Source organism: Chlamydotis macqueenii, chromosome 4 (genome assembly GCF_036417535.1).
Source record: "Chlamydotis macqueenii isolate bChlMac1 chromosome 4, bChlMac1.mat, whole genome shotgun sequence".
Lineage (NCBI taxonomy): Eukaryota > Metazoa > Chordata > Aves > Otidiformes > Otididae > Chlamydotis > Chlamydotis macqueenii.
Window position 1 is genome coordinate 12464315 of NC_141559.1, and position 21579 is coordinate 12485893.

Genomic DNA, 21579 nt, shown 5'->3' on the forward strand with positions numbered 1-21579 from the left:
CTAAATGATAATCTTTTGACCTCTAACAGGCTAGTGATTTACAGAGCCACAAAGACAACACACTGTATTTAAGAAGCTTTAAGAGGCCATTTAAAGCTTTTATGGCGAAACCTTGCTTCTAATAATACACTCGCTGCTCCAAGTTTGGACAGTTTTCTGAATAAAGAAATACCTTTTATATGTTTTAAAATGAAGAATTTACTCCTGTTATAGATATATTTTACTCCAACCTCTGAAAACCAGCTCAGAAAATATAGCTACAATGTCATGGTACCTGGTAGTAAAACAATGAGCAGCGAGGGCAGAGCGGGAGGAGAGAGAGGCTGCACAAGAAGCCCCTGGATGTCTGATGGAAGATAAAATGACATCTTTGATGTAAAAGCACTCCAACAATGTAAACTAGAAGGATGATATACATAACCATTCTAGTGTAATGGACATGATTTTCACTTGGACAGATAAGATGTTATTTAGATTCTGTCATGAAATATAAGTCTTCATTTTCTTTATACATTCAAGTAACTAGATTTTCCACTCAGCAAAGCAGCACAGTTAAGTAAGTCAAAGGCACAGCATCAGATGCTCAAAGTTTAAACATCCTTTCTCTTGCAGGGCTGTATTGTACTTATTCTACTTAGACAGCTGGTTGTAGTAAATTTACTTCTAAGTGTCTCAAATGTATAACGCCTTTTTCTTGTGATCATTTTGGATAGAAACTGGCCTGTGCTCCTGTTCATTTGCCTTTTGTGTTGGAATGGGGAGGAGGAAGCCAGACCTTACACAGACCAACCTCTTTGTGCTAGCAGCCAGTGCAAGCATGTGTGTGTTTGTAAGGGAAGTTGGTTAAAATTGGAAAAGCACAAAGTCAAGAGTGGGTAATTTGTTGCATGCAAATATCAAGCTATCTTTTCTATATGGTTAAGAGCCTCATCCAAAGACCCTTAAAATCAGGGCAGGTATTGTCTGGCTTGAGTGTTACTCAGATCAGTCTAACAGAGAGGCTATCAGGGCATTTGTCCTTACATAATAAACACATAGCAAGGATTTATTTTCCTTGCCCTTTTTTCCTTTCCAAGGGAAGATGTAGTTTAGATTCTGCTAGGAAATCCAAGGTTTCACTTTTTTATTTATTAAAGTAACTAGATTTTTTACTCATTTCATCACTTTATGAGTAACAATCCTGGACATTTCCAGGACGTGTTTTTTGCTCCAGCTGTCAAAATATTTAATGCTTTGAATGTTCACAATTAGGCACTGCAATTGAATGCTATATTTTATTTCTGCAGCTTTGGGAAGAAATGATACCTTGGTCCCACTGGGTCATCCAATAGCAGATTCCTGCGAGCTTCTAGGATAAAGTGAGGGTATATTGAGGATCCTCACAGTCCTAAGTGCTGTGATTTTCAAAAATGTATTGAGGAGCTCTGGCTATTAGTCTGCCTTCCTCTGTTGGACATGTGGATTGAATTATCACTTTCAAGCTCCAGCTGTGCCTTCTGGGAATGGGATACAAACAGATGAAGAGAGGGAGAAATTCCTTACCAGCTGGAATGAAATGGTGGTTGCAGTCCTGAGGATTAGCAGTGACTGAGCTCAAAACAAGAGGAGGTATGGGAAAGAGGAGAGCCTTCACCGAGCTATGAGGCATCTCCAGAACGTGCATTGTGGAAGAAAACAGTCCTGGGGCGAGGGGAGCAGGAGAAGTATGCAGAGCTGCCTGGATCATCGCTGTCTGGATGCTTCACGTGACCAGCAGAAAGGGGTCTCAGGACCAGCATTCAAGACCAGTAAATAGAGAGGAGCAAAAGCTGGGAAAAATGCTGCAGAGGGGATTAACTACCAGCCAGCAGTATAGGAAAGAGCGAGAGAAGTCCCTGGAAGCAGCAGAACAGAGCCAGACACCTGGCAGGACAGAGGAAGAAAGGACCTGATGAGAAGCTGCAGCTTCTTCCTTTACTTTCCTGATGATTTGAGATGGAAGTGGCAGCACATTTCTTGTGCAGATGCTTAAACAACAGAAAAGCATACTGAAGTCAGCAAACTGCAAACCAGCCTAACAACATGGTATAATTTCTGTGTTCCTGCTAGAGCTGGCCAGGACATTTTCAGCTAATCAGCAAAATATGCTGTTTCACCTGAATGTGGACATTTACTGGAATTTGTTTCTTTCAACAGAACTTTTAATTAAAACTTGTCTGAAGACCAAAGTCATCCAGTAAATTTTGGCCACAGAGAAAAGTATTCACTCCTGTTCTGCCCCAGAACTTATTTCACTTGCTTACCAAATGAAAGTAAATCACAATTCTTAAAAACTTTTAGAAATCGGAATTTGTGAAGAAAATCAAAATAAATCCATTTCCCAGGTCATAAAGGCTAACTTTCATTTTATTCTCATCTATTCTCTCCATCCCAATGCCAGAAAAGGAGCATCTATGTAAATCAGCAGCATGTAGACATCAGACAGTATGTGGGTAAATGAGTCATGGAAAGGAGTAGGGAAAACACGGCCACTCTCCTCTCTTCACGTGAAAGACCTAATAAACAGCAGTGCATAAACTTGAAAATGACTTTAAAAGTAAGATGGATTACACTTGTGGAAGGTCGTGTGTAATTTGTTTTCATATTGATTTATCAGTACATAATATTTATTTGGCTATCACTAACCTCATTTCCCTAGGTGTGCGCTCAGATCCAGTAGTACTTTTTTTTTTGCCAAAGCTGAAAAAAAAATTAACCTCTCTGAGAGAGAAAAGAGAACAAAACTGTGGCCTGTACTCCTTCAGTTGGTTTGTGGGGCTTGCCGTAGCTTGATTTTAGTGTATAATTTTCTTATTTTTATTTTGAGAACTTCACTGCTATGCCTGCTATAATTTATTGCTTTGGTGGTCGATTTCCTGATAATTTTCAGTTATACGATCTGTATAACAACATGTGTGTTAGACTTATTTTTTTAATATCTTCAAGTACCGTACTCATTATCCAGAACAGAGGCATGGATTACAGGAAGATGCATTTAAGAGGAAATTTTTTAGATAAAAACTGATATGAAGTTGTATAGATTCAATAGCGATTTATTTTTTAAATATTTCTTAAGAGAAATGGGAATTAATTAGGTTCCTTGGCAGAGGTAAATGAAATAGTTTTACTGTGCAGTGATTTCTCACTAAACCAAAGAGAATTTGTAGAAATTTCAGAAATGCCTCAAGCAAACTCTGAAATTCTAGCTTTCAAAGGCAAATTTTTGAAAGATGCCTAAATGTATAATAATCTGAATGACCACTGCAGGAAACTTTGAAAGAACACTGAAATCAATGAGTTAGGCACCTAAACACAATTGAAATATGAGTCTAGCTAAATGTTTAGACACTTAATATCTTTAAAAATATCTGGGCCTGACAGCTTCATCAGTTATAGGACTACGAATTAGACTCCTAAATCATGCACGTGCTTTTGATAAGTTTACATACAATAACAGAATCAGATTATTTTCTGAATAATTTGAGGAGCGGGGGAAAGAAAGCAGATGTTATTGGTCTGCTGTGATGTACTAAGTCAGAACTCCAATCCTCCCAGTGGACTGTGGTATCAGGGAAATTTCTTTAAATATAAGGACAAAGTCAGGATGGCTAATGCAGATGAAGAGCTGGAGAACAGAAATGACACACTCAGAACTGTACGTGCTCAAGTAGGAGTAACTGGAAAATCTCAAGATTCTTTAAGAATTGGAGCACGAAAACATTAGTATTACAGCAAAAACTACAAATGAACCAGCCCAGGCCACAGGAATAATGCGTGAGTAAAAACACAAAATTTGTATAAGATGAGGGGAGGCAAGTCCAGCTGTAGATCATATTATGGTGAAGTAGAGAAAGTGAGATTATTTGGATGACAGACAATCCTGGAATTTACCTTTTTTTTTAAACACAGTGATTATTAGTAAAAGACTAGATTATATTCCTCTGAAGAGAAAGACAGACTACCGTATTTCCAGCAGATGTGTTATTAGAGCAGACACTTTCCCATATTACAGCAACTTTTCAGGCTTTTATTTCAGGAAAATGTAAAAGTAGGATTAACGGATGATTCTGGAGACAGGAAAAAGGGACAAGCAGCATAAGGGAGAAGTTATGAAGAACTTCTGTTATATGCAGTGTATTTTCTTTAACCATTTCTGTATGTAGATTAGCAAACTATCAAGAAAGACATTAATAGGACCATTATGGAACAAAAGCAGGATGCTGGTGACAGACAAATTTGATATTGTTGGAGAGGCAGAATTAATTCTTGTCTTGGTACTTCCAAAGAAAGCTAAAGGTCACATCCTGAAGAATGCAAAGGTGAAATGTTAAAAGGTTTTATGATAACGCTAAAGGAGACAGACCATTAAAAGTATCTGAAGTTTGTGAGGCTTTATAAATTCAGGTAAATTACAAGCCAAGATTGAGGAGAAAAGAATACAATAACTTTCTGATACTTGCTTAATCCTTGATAGTCTGAATAACGATAAGTGCCCAAGCAGGGTTAGTAATTTAGAAATTATATTTACAAAAAAAAAAAAAAATCCTAAATGGGTAGTGCAGACTTATGCATTCAGTAATATTAAAGGAGAAATATCAATAAGAAATGAGATACTTACACATAATTTAGAGCTATTTGAAATTGCTGAAGGCAGCATGGTTTCAGGAAATAAATTTTTCCTTCACTGGCATGCGTTCTGGCCAGAGGGAAGAAGAATTGAGTTAGCCTGTGGGTAGAAGCAAAAGTGAATTTTAAGGAGGCTTTGAATTAGTCCCAATCTACAGTACAGCTTCTTCTCAAATTTGAAGCTCACAAATCATCGTGTTCCAGGCCAGGTTTGGGGTAATTTCTTGGTAGATGAATGAAGATGAATGAAGGGAGGACTACAAAGAGGCTGCGCGAGTGGACAGGGATAAGGTAAGGAAGGCCAAAGCCCTGGCAGAACTGAATCTGGCCAGGGATATAAAATGCGACAAGAAGAGCTTTTATAGGTACGCAGGGGACAAAAGAAAGCCCAGGGAAAATGTAGGCCCCCTCCAGAAGGAAACTGGTGTCCTGGTTACCCAGGACATGGAGAAGGCTGAGGTTCTCAATTACTTTTTTGCCTCAGTCTTCACCAAAAAGAGTTCCTGTTCCACCACCCAAGCTGTAGAAGGTGAAAGCAGGGACTGCGAGAATGAAGAACCCCCCATTGTACTCGAAGAGCAGGTTCGGGATCATCTGAGGAACCTAAAGGTGCACAAGTCCATGGGACCTGATGAGATCCATCCACGGGTCCTGAGGGAACTGGCGGATGAAGTTGCCAAGCCACTGGCTATCATATTTGAGAAGTCATGGCGAACTGGTGAGGTCCCCAATGACTGGAAAAGAGGGAACATAACCCCAATTTTTAAAAAGGGGAATAAGGAAGAGCCGGGTAACTACAGGCCGGTCAGCCTCACCTCTGTGCCTGGCAAGGTCATGGAGCAGATTCTCCTGGAAACCATGCTAAGGCACATGGAGAGCAAGGAGGTGGTTGGTGACAGCCAACATGGCTTCACCAAGGGCAGATCGTGCCTGACCAATTTGGTGGCCTTCCATGACGGGGTGACAGCATCAGTGGACAAGGGACGAGCAACTGACATCATCTACCTGGACTTGTGCAAAGCTTTTGACACTGTCCCGCATGACATCCTTCTCTCTAAACTAGAGAGACATGGGTTTGATGGACGGACCACTCGGTGGATAAGGAGTTGGCTGGATGGCCGCACTCAGAGAGTGGTGGTCAATGGCTCAGTGTCCATGTGGAGACCGGTCACGAGTGACATCCCTCAGGGGTCCGTGTTGGGCCCAGCCCTGTTCAACATCTTTGTTGGCGACATGGACAGTGGGATAGAGTGCACCCTCAGCAAGTTTGCCGATGACACCAAGTTGTGTGGTGCCGTCGACATGCTGGAAGGGAGGGATGCCATCCAGAGGGACCTTGACAAACTGGAGAGGTGGGCCCGTGCCAACCTGATGAAGTTCAACCAGGCCAAGTGCAAGGTCCTGCACCTGGGTCATGGCAATCCCAGGCACAAATACTGGCTGGGCTGAGAATGGATTGAGAGCAGCCCTGAGGAGAAGGACTTGGGAGTGCTGGTGGACGAGAAGCTCAACATGAGCAGGCAATGCGCCCTTGTGGCCCAGAAGGCCAACCGCATCCTGGGCTGCATCAAGAGGAGCGTGGCCAGCAGGTTGAGGGAGGTGATTCTCCCCCTCTACTCTGCCCTGGTGAGACCCCACCTGGAGTACTGTGTCCAGTTCTGGAGCCCCCAACACAAGAAGGACATGGACCAGTTGGAGAAGGTCCAGAGGAGGGCCACAAAGATGATAAAAGGGCTAGAGCACCTCTCTTATGAGGACAGGCTGAGAGAGTTGGGGCTGTTCAGCCTGGAGAGGAGGAGGCTCCGGGGAGACCTGATAGCGGTCTTCCAGTACCTCAAGGGGGCCTACAAGAAAGATGGGGAAAGGCTGTTTAGTAGGGCCTGTTGCAATAGGACGAGGGGTAATGGTTTTAAAATAGAGGGGGGTAGATTTAGATTGGATATTAGGAAAAAATTTTTTTACAATGCGAGTTATAGAACACTGGAACAGGTTGCCCAGAAAGGTAGTGGAGGCCCCATCCCTGGAAACATTCAAGGCCAGGCTGGATGAGGCTCTGAGCAACCTGATCTAGTTGGGGATGTCCCTGCTCCTTGCAGGGGGGTTGGACTAGATGACCTTTGAAGGTCCCTTCCAACCCTAACCATTCTATGATTCTATTCAATGGGAATTTTTTTTCAAGTCAGCCATACTAGCATGCTAGCAATTCAGCCAGCACTTCATCCTTACCCAGGACTTTTATTTTACATATATTGTGGAGCAATGAAAGTTATCTGAATCTCTATGAGAAAACATAAGGCTAGATGAGTTTTACTAGTGATGAGCTTTGCACTGACTCATGACAGTCACTGCGATACACTTTCAAGCTTTGAGGTAAGCTCTGAATTTCTGCAATGAAATTCAGTGTTTGAAGAACTACTAGCCATCAGTGGGCTAGCAGAGCTTCTACTAGGTCTTGGGTAGTTCTTGTTGTTTCAGGACACTTTATGACTTACAAGCCAAATAACCTGGAAAAACCAAACACACACACAAACAAAAAAAATGGATTAAAGTAGGGACACTTTACCTTCAAAAGGACCATGACTGGGGAAGAAATGAAGGTATGTTAGCTCAGGATACTCAGAAACTGTGTTTGAAATAGCAGATCAGGTAGAGGTTCATGTTATCAAAGATCTTTTTAAACTGGTTTGTCAAGAATGGTGAGAGAAACTCAATGGGGAATAAGACAGACACAGGTACAGAAATTATATTATTGCTTTGAACTAGGACAGTTGCAAACAGAAAATCACTGCTGAAGCCCCACCTCAACCACCAGATCACAAAATAAGTTTCATGCCGGTTGCTATTCAGTATCTAATCCTAAATGTTGTATCTTTCCATCTTAACTCATGTAACACCTATATTACAAGACCCATGCTGGAGGTCCATATCTCCACCACTACCTCCCCTCCCCGAGTTCCAGAAAAATGAAACAAGGCACAGAATAGTTAACAGATTAGCAGAGCTAACATGCTAAATTTAGAAGAAACTACCAGATTTCATCAGAAAACTGTTTTGGTTTTTTTTCGTAAGTGATAATGCTTAATTGACAATGTAAAACGTGTGTATTTCGGGACAGCCTAAACATCTTGTGGACAAAACAAGTGAGAACATTGCTGCCAAGAACAGTTTTTTCAATACTGTAATACTGAGAGAGAAGAGACAGTGAAATAAATATATTAGGTTCAGAAAAAGTTTCTACAACAGCCATCACCCTTCCCATTGATTTCTGTAAAAGAAAAAATTAGAATATTACACTTCCCATCCAAACCTGAGAAGCAACCATCTAAAGCAATTTTGACCGGTCTGGCTTACTTTTGTCAGGCTGTGAGATCAGAAGGAGACCAAGGAGGTGTCTCATTGATGCAGACCCTGAGCCTGGACAAATTTGCTGTTTGTCATAGGTGCTGATATTAAAAATATGTAGAGTTGGCACACTGGAGTCGAAGGTTAAACAAGACTTAAAAAGCAGTATGCATGGAGAGGCTGTTGGATATTACCCTAGGAGAATAGATATTATTGGGCATGATTCCGCACAACCGTCTCTGCCCACTTGATAATTCTTTCTTTCACATTAAGAGCATAAACAGGAGTTCATGGTTTATCCAGCCACCTGGATTTTTTTTATCCAGATATTTGAAAATACATTAAGAACAAATTCAACCCCTTGTTGGCTTTGTTTTTCTTTCAATGTTAATTACATTAGGCATGAGGACTAGCCTAACAGAGTTTGATTGTTTTCTCAGAACATCTCGTCTCTTGAAAGCCAGAGATCTTGCTTGTTAAAAGTATTTGCATGTCTTAAGTAGATGATGGACTTTAAAGGACCTGGAATTAGTGAAATACTCTCATGAGAGAGAGTTTATAGATATCCCTGAAACAGTGTTATTTAGAAGTAGTATTGTGTTTCCAAAGATATTAGATTGGTTGTGCTTCTCCTAGAGCTAGGTGTCATGTTTTTGTCTACAAAATATGGAAATTGCTTTCAGATCTGGAGCTGAAAATAATACCTGGGTGATATATTCAAGAGAGTGTCTGTACTTGTGTCTCAGCTAGTAATCATGTTTATAAGGCTGTCATTATGGCTCTTGGTTTCAGCCCTGTTAATATATATGTATTCTTCAAAAGAGAAGTACAACACAACATTTTCAAGTCTTGCAAAGTAAACTATCATCCGATGTCTTAGTGTTAAGAGAGGGAAAGCGAGCAACGAAAAGACAAGGAGCTGTTTCTCATTAACTATTGTAAGATGTCAGCAAGATTAAGGTGTCAGGGTATAGAAAGATGAAGAAGAAAAGAATTACTTAGCAGATAGGCATAAATGAATATAAAATGTGAATGGAGAGTTCTAGCTCCTTCTGAGGGTAAAAATAGGCCAGTAGACATTACATTGTGTTGCAATCAACTCATCCAGTCGATCCTGACCTTCATCCTTATAGGTGAGACTAGTGGGAGTAAAATGTTACCATATAGCCAACGCTGGGAACTTTCACAACCATTATTTCTGAAAAGAAATGAATATTCAAAGGCCCCTTTGACATAATGAAGGTTAAACCCTATATAGAGTTTTGCAGGCCTATGTAAGTGCTGTCTGACCGGGCTTTAAAAAAGCCTGAGTTGAGTCTGTGAGCTGCCTGGCAGCTACGTGGCCACAGTTAGTGCCGGGCTGAGCCTGGGTTTAAACTGATGAGAAATGGAATATTACAGTGTGCCTCGCAAATACAGCTACACAAGGTGGGCAGAACAACTGGTCTGCCAGAAAGAAAACATCATATAGACTTCTATACATACAAAGAAGTCACTTGCTTGCAAATTATTTCACAAATGACTCTTAGAAGCTGCTTCAGGTATTGCCAGCTCATACCTGCAAATTGCCAGCTCATACCATCTACCTACCTCTCATCTTGCCTAAAAAATACTTCAGTTCAGTTAGGGTTCAGTTCAGCTGTACCTGCTAAAGAGAGAGGGAACATCCCATTTTTTCTAAAGGACAAGTAATTTCAGGCAGAAACAGCCTTTAAAAATCTGCTTTTTGGGAGGAAAGAAAAAAAAAAAAAGGCAAAAACCAATTTGTTGGCTGGCAACAAACAGTATAGCAGCAACATGGTACCACTTCAGAAAAACTTTATTATCTTTGTGCAAATGAGACTTAGTAAATTGTGGATAGCATTTTCGAGTTGTTTTCACCCGAGTTCAATTCACAATGGTCACTTATAAGTATAGTGGCCTTCCATGCCTCGGCTGCTGCTCCACAGCCAGGAGCAAGCATTGTGAGAAACCTTTGTTTCTGAAACCTAGGACCACTTCTAACATCTTGCATTGATTTAAATTATGAAGCAATTTAGCTAAGCTGATGTAAACCCCAATATAATTCCTTTGTATCAGATTTATGCAGATAGAAAAAGAGATAACTGTTCCCTCAGCAACAGTTTCAGTCCAGAGATTGTGGAGGCAGAGCATGTTACTTTGTGCCCAGCCTTCAGCAATAATAATTACGTAGTTTTGAGACTGAAGCTGCTAGAAGAAAGCTACGTACACATGGCTCAGAGACACCTCTAAATCACACTTCTAACACTGACAAGATCAATATAGTCTCCACATAATATTGGAAAAAGGAATATATCAATACCTCAAACTCGGTGTAAAGTGTTTACTTCACACTTTAATCAAATTGACAGAAAAATCTTGTGTCTCGCTCTACCAATGTACTTGCGGTCAGTGTGTAGGTCAGGCATGAATTTGCTTTGCATTTAGTGAGGTGCTGTTTGCTGTATGGCTGAGGACAATCCTGGTGATTGCAAAAAGACAGAACAAGAAAGCTTCATTTGAGTTCATAGCCCTTTGTTACACACATTTATAAAGGTGCTCTTTACCATGCTTTCAACTTTTTTATTTATTTGGTTTGGAAATGTCCCTCTCTGTTCCAGTGTATTATAAAAGATTCGCTGTGTTTCCCATCTGCTATCTTGGAGAGATCAATTGTGGAGCATTCATCAGCGGAAACATGAGGCTTTTTGCCACAGTTTTTCTAAAATTCATTCTGCCAGTCACATGCAAACTGAAATGGGTCAGTTTTCATCATCCTTGGCATTAAGCCTCTGTGCTCTCCCATGAGCCCTCTCCAATAATTTAAGAGGGGTGGGAGTGGGAAACAAATTATGTGACTATTAATTCCAGTTTCTTGTTCAGATGCCAGTACATCAAAAATAGATCTCCCTGGGCCAGAGCACTTTGTCACGTTATCCAGAGTAATACTAGTTTGTGAATTATGTCTGGTCAGTTTAGTGTCTCAGTTTGGTCACATTAATCTCTTTGACCACTGCCTTAATTACCGAACTCTGCCATCTCATTTTTCATCTTGCAGAAAGAAGCTGTCTGGCTTTTTGTCTAGCGCCTGGCACAGCGATTGCTCTGTTGACCCCATAGCAGTCATAGAGCAACCCAGAGGTCTTACAGGCAGCGGCAGGACCGGCCACAAAGGGTACCACCTCATCAAGCTCAACTATCTCATCCGTTCCTTGATGACCATGCAAATAGCACAGTAACCCCAGATGATGTAAGCTATCCCATTTCACATACCTTAGCAGGTTAGCAACTCGCTGCCTGTCCCACGCTGCATGAACACAAAAAAAAAATTATGAATTTATAGACAAAAATTAATTTTTCATTAGTAGCAAATTCAGTATTTATACACAATTTACGTCAGCCAGCAGGTTCTTCTCTGTTCTTGTAGTGAGGAAACAGCCAGCTAAGCACAATGCATTCACTCTCTGTATGCAATCTTGACAAGCTCATGTTGCAGATATAATTTTGAAATTCTATTTTTATGTATCTGTCTAGGTTCATTTACCTTAGATGTTCAAATGATCCACAGATTAGAAACTATGATTGATAATTTAGGTAAATAACAAGCTATATTTAAAATAGAGCCTTTTTCTATATAACGTTTGCAATTAAGACAAGCAAAAAAGTCTTTCTACTATGGAAAACTATAAAAGGTATGGACTGGAAATGAATCTATCTGCTACTGCTATAGAATTCTATAGTAAACACAAGAAACTTTCAAGATATTTTAGAAAAGAATAGTTAGAAGGGACCTACAGTGATCATCTGGTCCATTTAGCAGCTAGCCTACACACAATGCAAGAAATATTAGGTTGCTTGTAATATCTATTTATCTAGATATCTACTTACCTTTAGAATGATATTTTATCAAAAAAAAAAAAAAGCCTTTTAGTCTTTTTATTGGAAAAAAAAAAAAAACTCAGATCATTGGGTTTTATTTCTGCCATAAAGGAACAAGGGAACGTAGTTCCCCATGAAATCATGAGTAGTAGTTTTGGGGTAAAATGAGGACTAACTGTAACTAAAGACAGAAAAAAAAAGCCTAGCACATTCCTTTCCCTCCAGTCTCACTTTGTCAACCCTTTTCATTATTTGTCTTTTACAGTTGCCTCTGATTTCTTAGCTTCCCTGATAAAAACAAGTGGCTTTTTTTTTTTCCTCAGAAACTAAACAAATGGATAAACCACATTCCCATGAGAAAGCAGTCCGAGTTCATAAATATATTCCTATCGCTATGAATTTCTTTGAGGTTTTGAAAATTGAAGAAGTCGATAAACCTAAGATTGTGAGAGAGAAACTTACTGTGAACTGAAAAGTGTAGTTAGGCAACAGTCTTCCAAAGATATGCCACAATTTTGAGAAATGTGTCAGGATTTGATTTCTCCTTATATGGAACTGATAAATTGTCTTAAAAATAGAAACGCCTATAAGTTGTAGAAGGATGACATTCCAGGACACTGCATGATGAATTAGATGCACTCATAGTGCTGGTAAGGGTGCTTCACAGTTAAAGCAGCTATGTCTGAAGAATCTACCCATCTTTACGAGAGGGACTGAAGGGGAAGAAAAGTTATTCAAAGGGCAGTAGCTACAAATAGCATACTTCTTCAAAAACTCATATGAGATCAAGATTCCCAGAAAAATCACAGGATTTGTTAATAATACAATATAAGCCACTACTGGCTGGTTTTGAATCTGTTACGAAGGCTTCTACATTGCTCAAAACAGGATAGAATAAAATCCTGCAAGCAGTAAACTCAGCTTTCTAGTCAGCAGATTTTAAAACACAGTATGATTTGTCCTAGCAGAATCTTCTCCAGTCGACAGTAAAATAGATAGAAAAGTAGGAGAATGGAGCAGATAGTGAAATAGAAGACCTAATGTTTCCAAGGAGAATCTTATTTACTTGGACATTGCAGATAGCTTTTGAACATTACAAGCCGACCAACGCAATCAGTAAAAGTTGCATTTCCTCGTATACTGGGCACGGATGTTCCTTCAGGTATGCTAACAACTTCATAAAACTCAGTCTATTTCTCCATGAGGCTATGCCTGGAACAGATAGTAAAAGGAAGCTGAAATACAGACTAGGGTCTGCTTTTGGGAAGAAGAACTGAGAAGAGCTAAGATGAGAATCAAAATCAGTATTTCATTGCCTAAAGGTCAACTGTGTTAAAAATGGTGAGAAACTTAGAGGAAGAGCTAACTTTGAAAGAATCACCCTCAAGACAGTATGTAGCCCATCAGGACAGCAAACCTCCAACTGACCTAAAAGAGCTTTTTTCCAGGAGTTTAGTTACAAGACTTTATTTCCTCAAGGCAAATTGTCAGCAAGTATTCTGTTCAAACACTTCTGAGCTTCTTGTGAAAAGATATACCATCAATTCAGAGACAGAAATGACAAAGGTCAGTTCAAGAGGGGAAGAATATCTCAAGCTTTGTGGCTTTGCTTAGGCACAGTCAGAGAAAGGAATACCTCCCTACATAAAATAAGGTTGTAACGATCACTGTGTTAGGGCCCTGCTGTATCAGTACCACAATGCTGACAGCATGCCCATGCCAATAGAAATGTGAGTGGATTAGTGAGGAATAGCTGCAGTTACAAAAGGGCCTCATCACTGCTTAGGCCATTGGGCTCTGTCAGCGATATACTGGTGGAGAAAATACCTCTGTTGATACTTGCTGTCAGTGTCCATAATCTCTCTGGCTAGTAAGAGAATAAAAGTGGGAAAGTTCTAGGAAAATGCACTGTAGCCTGGTCTTTGCTTTGGGAAATTCCATCAGAGATCAAATGCACTGGGAACAGGGAACTGCTACTCTACATAAAGACCGTTCTCCTGAAGGGAAGACATTACGCCAGAGTCCACACAGCACACAGTAGACATTTCTGCTGTTTGAAGAAGGAGGATTAATCTCTCTATATGGATGCCTTATCTTCCAGGCACAGCAATAATCAATGTCCAAGGCAAGACTAACATGGACAAATCAAGGTTTTCCCATTTATGCAACATGAGAGGACCTAAGCTACCTGTATATACAGACACAGCTAGGTTACACTGCAGGTGCCTACACTCTTACATGCTTCACTTCTCATACAGGTTCTACCTATGCCAGGCAAGTTCTCCAGACTTGTCACTGACACATAAAGGTTAAAAAGCCTGCTGAACTGAAGGCTCTATCTGATCAGAAACATGGTTTGCATTAAAGAGAAAAATACAAAAGAACATTAGTGTCATGTCCAGGACTGAACGTAACTCCCCAGGGTCCCAAAACAGCAGCAACTCTGTAACTCCACCCTAGAGCAGTCTCCAGGTAGGCTGGGCAGTCCACCAGTAAAGACCGAGTCACAGCCCTCTTTATAGTGGCTTTCTTATTTATGAAACGGATAGGATTTCTCCCTGTCTTTTACTAAGCTAATGATGTTCTAATCATTAGATATTGTCCCAGTTGTCAAATCAGACAATGCTGGAAAGAACTTTTATTTCATTGCTGGGGTTATAAAACAGACGAGGAGAACGTTAGGGTGAGCTATCATTCCAGTCTAAGGAGAGACAGAAGCACCATATTATCAGCCATACTGGGAAGAAATGAAACTGAAACTTCTGCCTGGTTCAGGGGGCTCAGAGGAGAGGTCCACACCGTTCCAAAAGAATTATGTACTTTGAAGTAATGATGAGTAAACAATTGGATGCTCTACCTATTCCACTGGGTGGGAAAAAAAAAGCTACAGTCAGAATAATCACGGCTGAGCAGAATTGAACAGAGTTAAGACAACACTTGCAAAGTGTATATGGGTTTCACAGACAAAATTTAAAGAACAGACTGATTACATATGTCCCAGAATTTTCTTCTAAGGGCAGACATCTCAGTAGAGCAATCACTACATGATTACTTTAACTACAACGAGAAGGATATAAGGAATGGAATGCAGCTGCACAGATGGCTATCTCACATTATATTTTGCAAGAAATCCTATGAGAACAGAATATCAAATAAAGGACAGAAGGACTAGTAGAAAATATGAAAGAAGTGCAATTTGCAATACAGGTTGCAAATGAAATATACAGCATGTCAATATTTTCTTTAGAATCTTAGGTTAAAGATTTAAATGGTAACTTGGAAGACGGGAACCAGAGAGTGAGAGTTGCTGCTGAGGAGAATGCTGCAGCTATAGCACATACTAACAGTGAAATCGTAGTGATGCTTAACCTCCAATTTCACACGTTTAACAGCAGAGAACAAACTGTTCACAAAATCAACGTATCTTTCAGTTGGGTAGGCTCATATGGGCTGGAGTGGCTGGGAAGTAGGTTCCTGAATAACTGCAATTAATAAGCCAATTAATAACTTCCCTGTTGGTCCCCAAATGCTCTACCTCACTTAGTTACATTAGGGATCAATCCAAGTCACATTTTAATTCCTTTACCAGACTGGAAATCCTGGGAGTCCTGTTGAATCTAGATGAAGAAGAATTTGAAATTATATTAGCACTGAATTCACTCTTCACAAAGAAATACATGTGTGTGGATCAAATGTATATAAACTCTGATTTTCTTTGTTTTGAAAGAAATTTTGTGTATTAACAAAAGTTTATACAGCTCTATCTCTTTTTTTTTCCCAGTAAAATCATAGCTTATTGATTAAATTCACTGATAACTCTGTGCAAGAGGGAAATGAATGGTTCATAAGACACATAAGTACATTTTAAGGATTGCTAGGAAGATAGAAGAAAAGAACATGTGGACAAGGGACTACGCCAGTTCTCATGGCACAATAAATCACATAATGAACGTGGTCTAGGCCTGGTGAATGGCAGCCATCTGCACCTTCCATCCTGGCACCTGAGAGGTGCAGGTTTCCTGGTGGTTTGTCTCTGTTTATTCCATGCTTACTGTACTTTCACAGTAAAAGGCACAACTTGCATTGTAATAGTAGGAACTGTAAAACACCTGCTAGTTAGACGGGAATTTTGTAAACTAAGAATGTCTCAAGCCTAAGTATTGCTAGGATTAGATTATGTTACTGGGACCTCAGACAAACGATGCTCTGGTTTGTTCATAAAGCCTTCTGGTGAAGGTGTTAAAAAGGCAGAATAAATAGAATAAATGATAAAATCAGAATTTTCATGTGAACTTGTCCTTGTGCTGTCTTTGAGAGAGATCAATATACATGTTTTCAAAGGCTGTTCTAGTGGTTAGAGTAGTAAATGACATTTGCATTTGACTTATAGCACATGCAAAGGGCTTATGTCGAGAATCGCTACTACTTAAACTAGAGTAATCTGGTATTTCAGAAGAAAAAAACCCCTTCTTATGGTGGGGATGATGGCAATATGAGCTGAGGGTAAAGCTCGCAGTCATGGACAAGGGCTGGACTGCTTTGCCCACTATGACACTCAGGGTGTCAGGCTGAGGTCTCTAATTGGCATTGTAGTTTCTCCAGGACAAGGCCACTTAAGTGGCTTGTGTTTGTACAGCACCTAACACTGTGACTTGTGCTGAAAGCACATAGTGCAAATAATACATTGTAATGGTAATGATTTCCTAACTGAAGTCCTAAATCAAACATATCAGAAGCAATGAAATTAGATCGGACAATGACCAGTAATACCAGTCGTTCCAGCTACGATAGATTTGAGAGTCTCAAAAATGTGTGCAGTTACTGCTGTTTCTGGAGATAATGATTTTGAGAACTGCCTGTTTCCTCTGTTAACCTCACTGCTTGATTAATGTTGGCTCTGTCATTCTGACAATATAAATTGAGTAGTAACATCAATCCACATTTTTAACAACTCCAAAGCAACAGTGAGTTTGATGTGACAACTGTGGTATCTGCTTAGTTTAGCAGAAGTTATGGCAGAGAATCCTAGAAGATTTCAAGTGTGTTTATTAATTTGATATAAAATGCATGAAAGAATCACACAGAGTTACTTCTTTGTTTCCTCCTCTCAAGATTGCAACTGGGCCAGTAACTCTTAATACAAAGTTAATTTAGTCAAGATACTTGAGAGCCACTTGGCTCTGTTTCTAAATTCCTCCCTTTGTCCTTCGCAAAGCTCTTTGAAGTGTTACTCTGTGAGGTGGATGTTGTAATGAGCCTATTTCTAAGAGGATCAAAGTAGCAGAGCTGCCCAAAGCAGCATCAAAGATACACAACAGAGAGCCCTTTAATGAGCAAGAGGGACATGACTGTCTTTTCCCCCGAAATAAAACCCTAAAACAGGATTTAGATTAAATATTTAAAATTGAAAATTATTTTATTTTGTCTGGAGCTCACTAGCAGAAAGCAAAAACCTCAAAGAGAAGAGGAGATTTCTCCAGCTGACTCTGCTAAAATTTAATGACTGTCATTTGCTGGATGCTTCACCATCACTTAATGAAGTCCAAATACCTGTGGCCTAAGCTAATGGTGGCAGTGTCAGCCGGCACGGGCACAGGCAGGATAGCAGCCTTGGGCTGGAGCAGATTCCTTTCCCATGGATATGAAAATAGAAAGCAAACATACAGCAGGAAGCTGTGGCGAACGCTGCAGAGAGAGAAGGCTGGAGAGGGAATAGGGGGAAGGGTGGGAGAAAAAAAAGAAAGGAGTGGGAGGGAGGACTGGACATGTAAATTATGTGCCAGGAAATGAATTCCTTATAATGTCTCTTGCCAAAAGCTAAATCCTAGCAAATGTAAGTTGACTTTTCCCTTTCTTTCACTCTTTCCACAGTTCCTCTGAGGGTCAGGGAGGAAGGAGCAGGGACAGGAAGAGGGGCGACTCAATGTTTACTTACTTATTGTGTGACTGAAGTGCTATATGATCCAGCTTTACCATTAGAAGGCATGTGACCCCATAAAAGTGACGAACAGGATAATATTCTGCTTCTCATTACACAGGGCTTTTCAACTTACTTTATTTGGCCATGGGGATCCTTCAATATGTTCCAGGGCTGAAATACCAGAAGAAATGTGTTTCTGTTCAGAGGCTGGATGTGCTTATTGTACTGCGTTCGGTAATGAAATGGGGGCTTATTTCGTCTTGATAGCTATCTGTGCAAATATTGCCTCTACTTAGGTTGGTGTTTGTTTAAGGAATCACCTGCTGCATCTGTCAAGACTGCAGAAACGTATGCCACTGACCTGCACTTAACTCGGGGATAAAATGTGAAGACTTATGTTTAAGGTTAAACCTGTATGTAGGACTTGGTTGGGTTTTTTTTGTTTGTTTGGTTGGTTTTTTTCCTTCCTACTGCAGAATTTAGTGGAAATTGTCTGACAGAAAATTAAAAATTCTTAGTGGCAAACCTTTGGCTGCTGAGCAAAGTACATTTCTAGCTTATGAGAAATCAATGATATATGATGCTGAGAGCAGAATGACTAATGAAAATGGACACAAAATAATTATATGATACATTAACATTTAACAGGCATTAAGCATTAAAAGCTCAGACTTCTTTTTTGCTTCCCAACCCACACAGTTTCGGATACCATACATCCCAACACATGCAATGCCACGGGCAAAACCAGTACGAGTTTCCTTGAAGAATTCTGTGGGTAAAAGTGTTGGACACTTCCAGATGTAAGGAACACAGATATTTTCTAATTAACTGTAGCACTACAATAGTTATGGAAGTTCGTCCCAGCAAAATTTTGTAACTTAGGTAAGTAAACTTAAATAAGAGGCTGCTTTTCAGCAAAAGGTGCCGAGAACCCAGAAGTTTCCAGTGAAGGAAATTGGCTGGGAAGCACAGCTCCCAGTTTCCTTCCTTTATAGGGTACAAAGTACACAGCTTTTCCTAGTGTGCTGTTATCTCTGGAAATGTAACTGTCTATGAATGCTTGTATCATACTGAAATCAGTAAAAATCAGTAAGTCTTCTGAGCCTTTAAAAATTAACTAACTTCCTGCAAATCTATTTCTAATCAGGACTTGGAAACCTGACAACAATCTGGGAAAATCTTGACCCTTGTGACTTGGTTGACATTCTAATGGCAGATACAACTTCTAAGATATTGATAGCACATAAATCTTCTAAAGTTCCCCACTGTGGAAGTAGTATATGTACATACAGTACATATAAGACATGTATTTCATTATCCATATGTTGTGGGTTTACCACTATTGAATTGCTTGAAAAGGTTTTGATGCTACAAACAAGAACAGAAATTCTTAGCATCCGTATGCTTCTTCTATATTCCCATTTCTAGCTCCTAGAATTGAAGTCCCTAAATAATACAGAAGATGTAAAATAATATAGTAATAGAAAAAGATAGTCTTTGCAATAATGTATAAGCACAAGAATAAAATTAGAATGAGATTGAATGACGTATCAAGCTTTAAAACTTACTTGGATTCTTGAAGGCTAATCTCCACAAAGAGCATCAATCACAGCTTTGATTTGCAGGAATTTGTGTGCATAAGAGATGCAGGGCCTGTATCACTCCACTTTCTTCATATGGTATGGAATATGTGTGATTGAAAGCGATTGTCTAAAATTGTCCCATCTCAATGCCAGTTCTACATAGTGTCTTAATAAAAAAAAAAAAAAAGAAAATTTATTTTTAAGAATTACTTATTCTCTGAATGTTAAACCATTTTTTGAGCACCATGATTTATGGTGCTTCATAGGACCATAAATTTATTTATTCTGCTTCAATAGCAAGGATAGCTTACATTACTCAGTTCTGGTAATGCCCTAACTCAGGAATAACAACTTTTACATAATAATGTTTTATTTCCTACATGGTCTGAAAGAGTCTCAAAGATTCTTTTAAGCACTCAGCTTGTGTTCTATTGATCTATTTCCATTACAAGCAGATATTAATTATATTTAAAATTAATTTTTTTTTAATTGGACAGCAGGATTCTACTCAAACTTTACAAGGAATAATTTCTTAACAGTGCTAGTTCACGCATTTTTTGCTATATCTGTAAGCTAGCTACACCTTGCTATTGGAAATTTTGGGTACAAAATGAAAAAGATATTTCCCTGAAAACTATATGATTAGTAAGTGTCAAGTCCTGGCATATTGCTTTCCCAGGAATTTACTGTATTCGTTTATAGTTAGACTGTATCTGAGCTATTTGCTGCTGCTGAAATGAAGAGCAGAACATGTAGTAATAGGTGCAACATTAAGTGATCCATAAAATCCTCCACGCAATATAAAACCAACTTGCAACTTTCTCATGTATGCATCTCTAAGTTTTCAGTACCGTTAGTCATAGCTTTCAAAGGTTTCTCTGATAAACTAGTAGTGGCCTAATCCTTTCTGAGTAGCGATTCCCTGTGCGTATAGTCAATGAGAATCCTTCTTCCAAAAATCCTCTTATGCTGAGCAAGACTCCAGAACAGTTCTAGTTGTCAAACTATAGCAAGGACCTACCTGTAGGCTGCAGGACAGCCAAGGTAGAGTGATCACTGTCAGTTACTTCCCCTAAAAAATCCTGTAACAATAATTACCACAGGCTGTAGATACCTCAGATTATGTTTAAATATGAAATACACGGATCTTTCTACAGGTATCCCATGAAAAATCTTACTGTCATGACAGGTATTGATAGGATATATTTTTTGTAAAGTGATGAGGCACCTAATTATGATACTTGAATGAATCTGATATAATGCTGCCTTCATTGTCAAAACCATATATGAATAACAGCAACTGAAAACCAATGCATTTTGGCACTTCTGTGCTTCCCAGAGTCATGAACCGAGATGCCTGAGTAGAGCAGTTCTTGTCTAATGTCCTGCCAGATGATTTTCCAAAACTCTGTATTCAATGAAAATTAAGATGGATGTCATGTCCTTATCCAGTGATAAACATTAGTTCAGATCCCATGGCCTCAGGGACTCTCTGTAGCTGCAGTACCCAAAGAAGGATATCTTCAATGCTTTAGCACCCTTTTTGAAAAACGGCAAAACTACCCACATGCAATACAATTACCATAGGTTTTTAAGTAGGGATTCACAAGCAAGTCATACTGGAAATACTGTGGAGGCTGCTGAAATGTTTTTTAAAAGCAAAAAAAAAAAAACATTTTGGTAAACTTGTCTTTCTCTTCCTACTGTAAAATTAGCTAGAGAAGGAGAATACTGAATAAATATTCTTGTGACTAGCACTGATTTATAATGCAGGGTCAGAATTTAACCCAAATGCTGCTTTTCTATTTCCAAAAAGCAGGAGCATTTTTTCAGGCGATTAGAAATTGCAGTGTCTTTTTCACTTGATTCACAATATGAATTATTCCTGGTGTGGACAAATAAAGAGAAAAAATGCAACAACAAACAAGTAACACAATAGTTCTTTTGTGACCACCACCAACTCACAAAAATACTATTTTCCTTCCTTCATTCATTTGCATAGGTATTTATTTGCAGAAGGCAAAACACAGCTAGATAGATCATTTAAATTCTGAAAGATATGAAACTTGGATGACTCACTGGAAAATTCTCAGAAATAATCTCGATGAAGTGTTTTTATTCATCCCATTCTACTTTTCTCAAGGGCTGACATATGCATAAAAGGGGAACATGATCCCTTGCACATGTTCTCCATGAGGACTGCGTGTAGCA

General features: G+C 39.4%; 1 long non-coding RNA gene across 1 annotated transcript; it reads right to left on the reverse strand.

The window, feature by feature from the left end:
* Positions 1 to 7262: 7262 nt before the first annotated feature.
* Positions 7263 to 11976, reverse strand: LOC147600840 (uncharacterized). The gene is made up of 3 exons (XR_015258512.1): positions 11875 to 11976; positions 9577 to 9634; positions 7263 to 7350 (listed from the first exon to the last, which is right to left on the reverse strand). It is a non-coding gene; the product is annotated as an uncharacterized LOC147600840 (long non-coding RNA).
* Positions 11977 to 21579: the final 9603 nt, after the last annotated feature.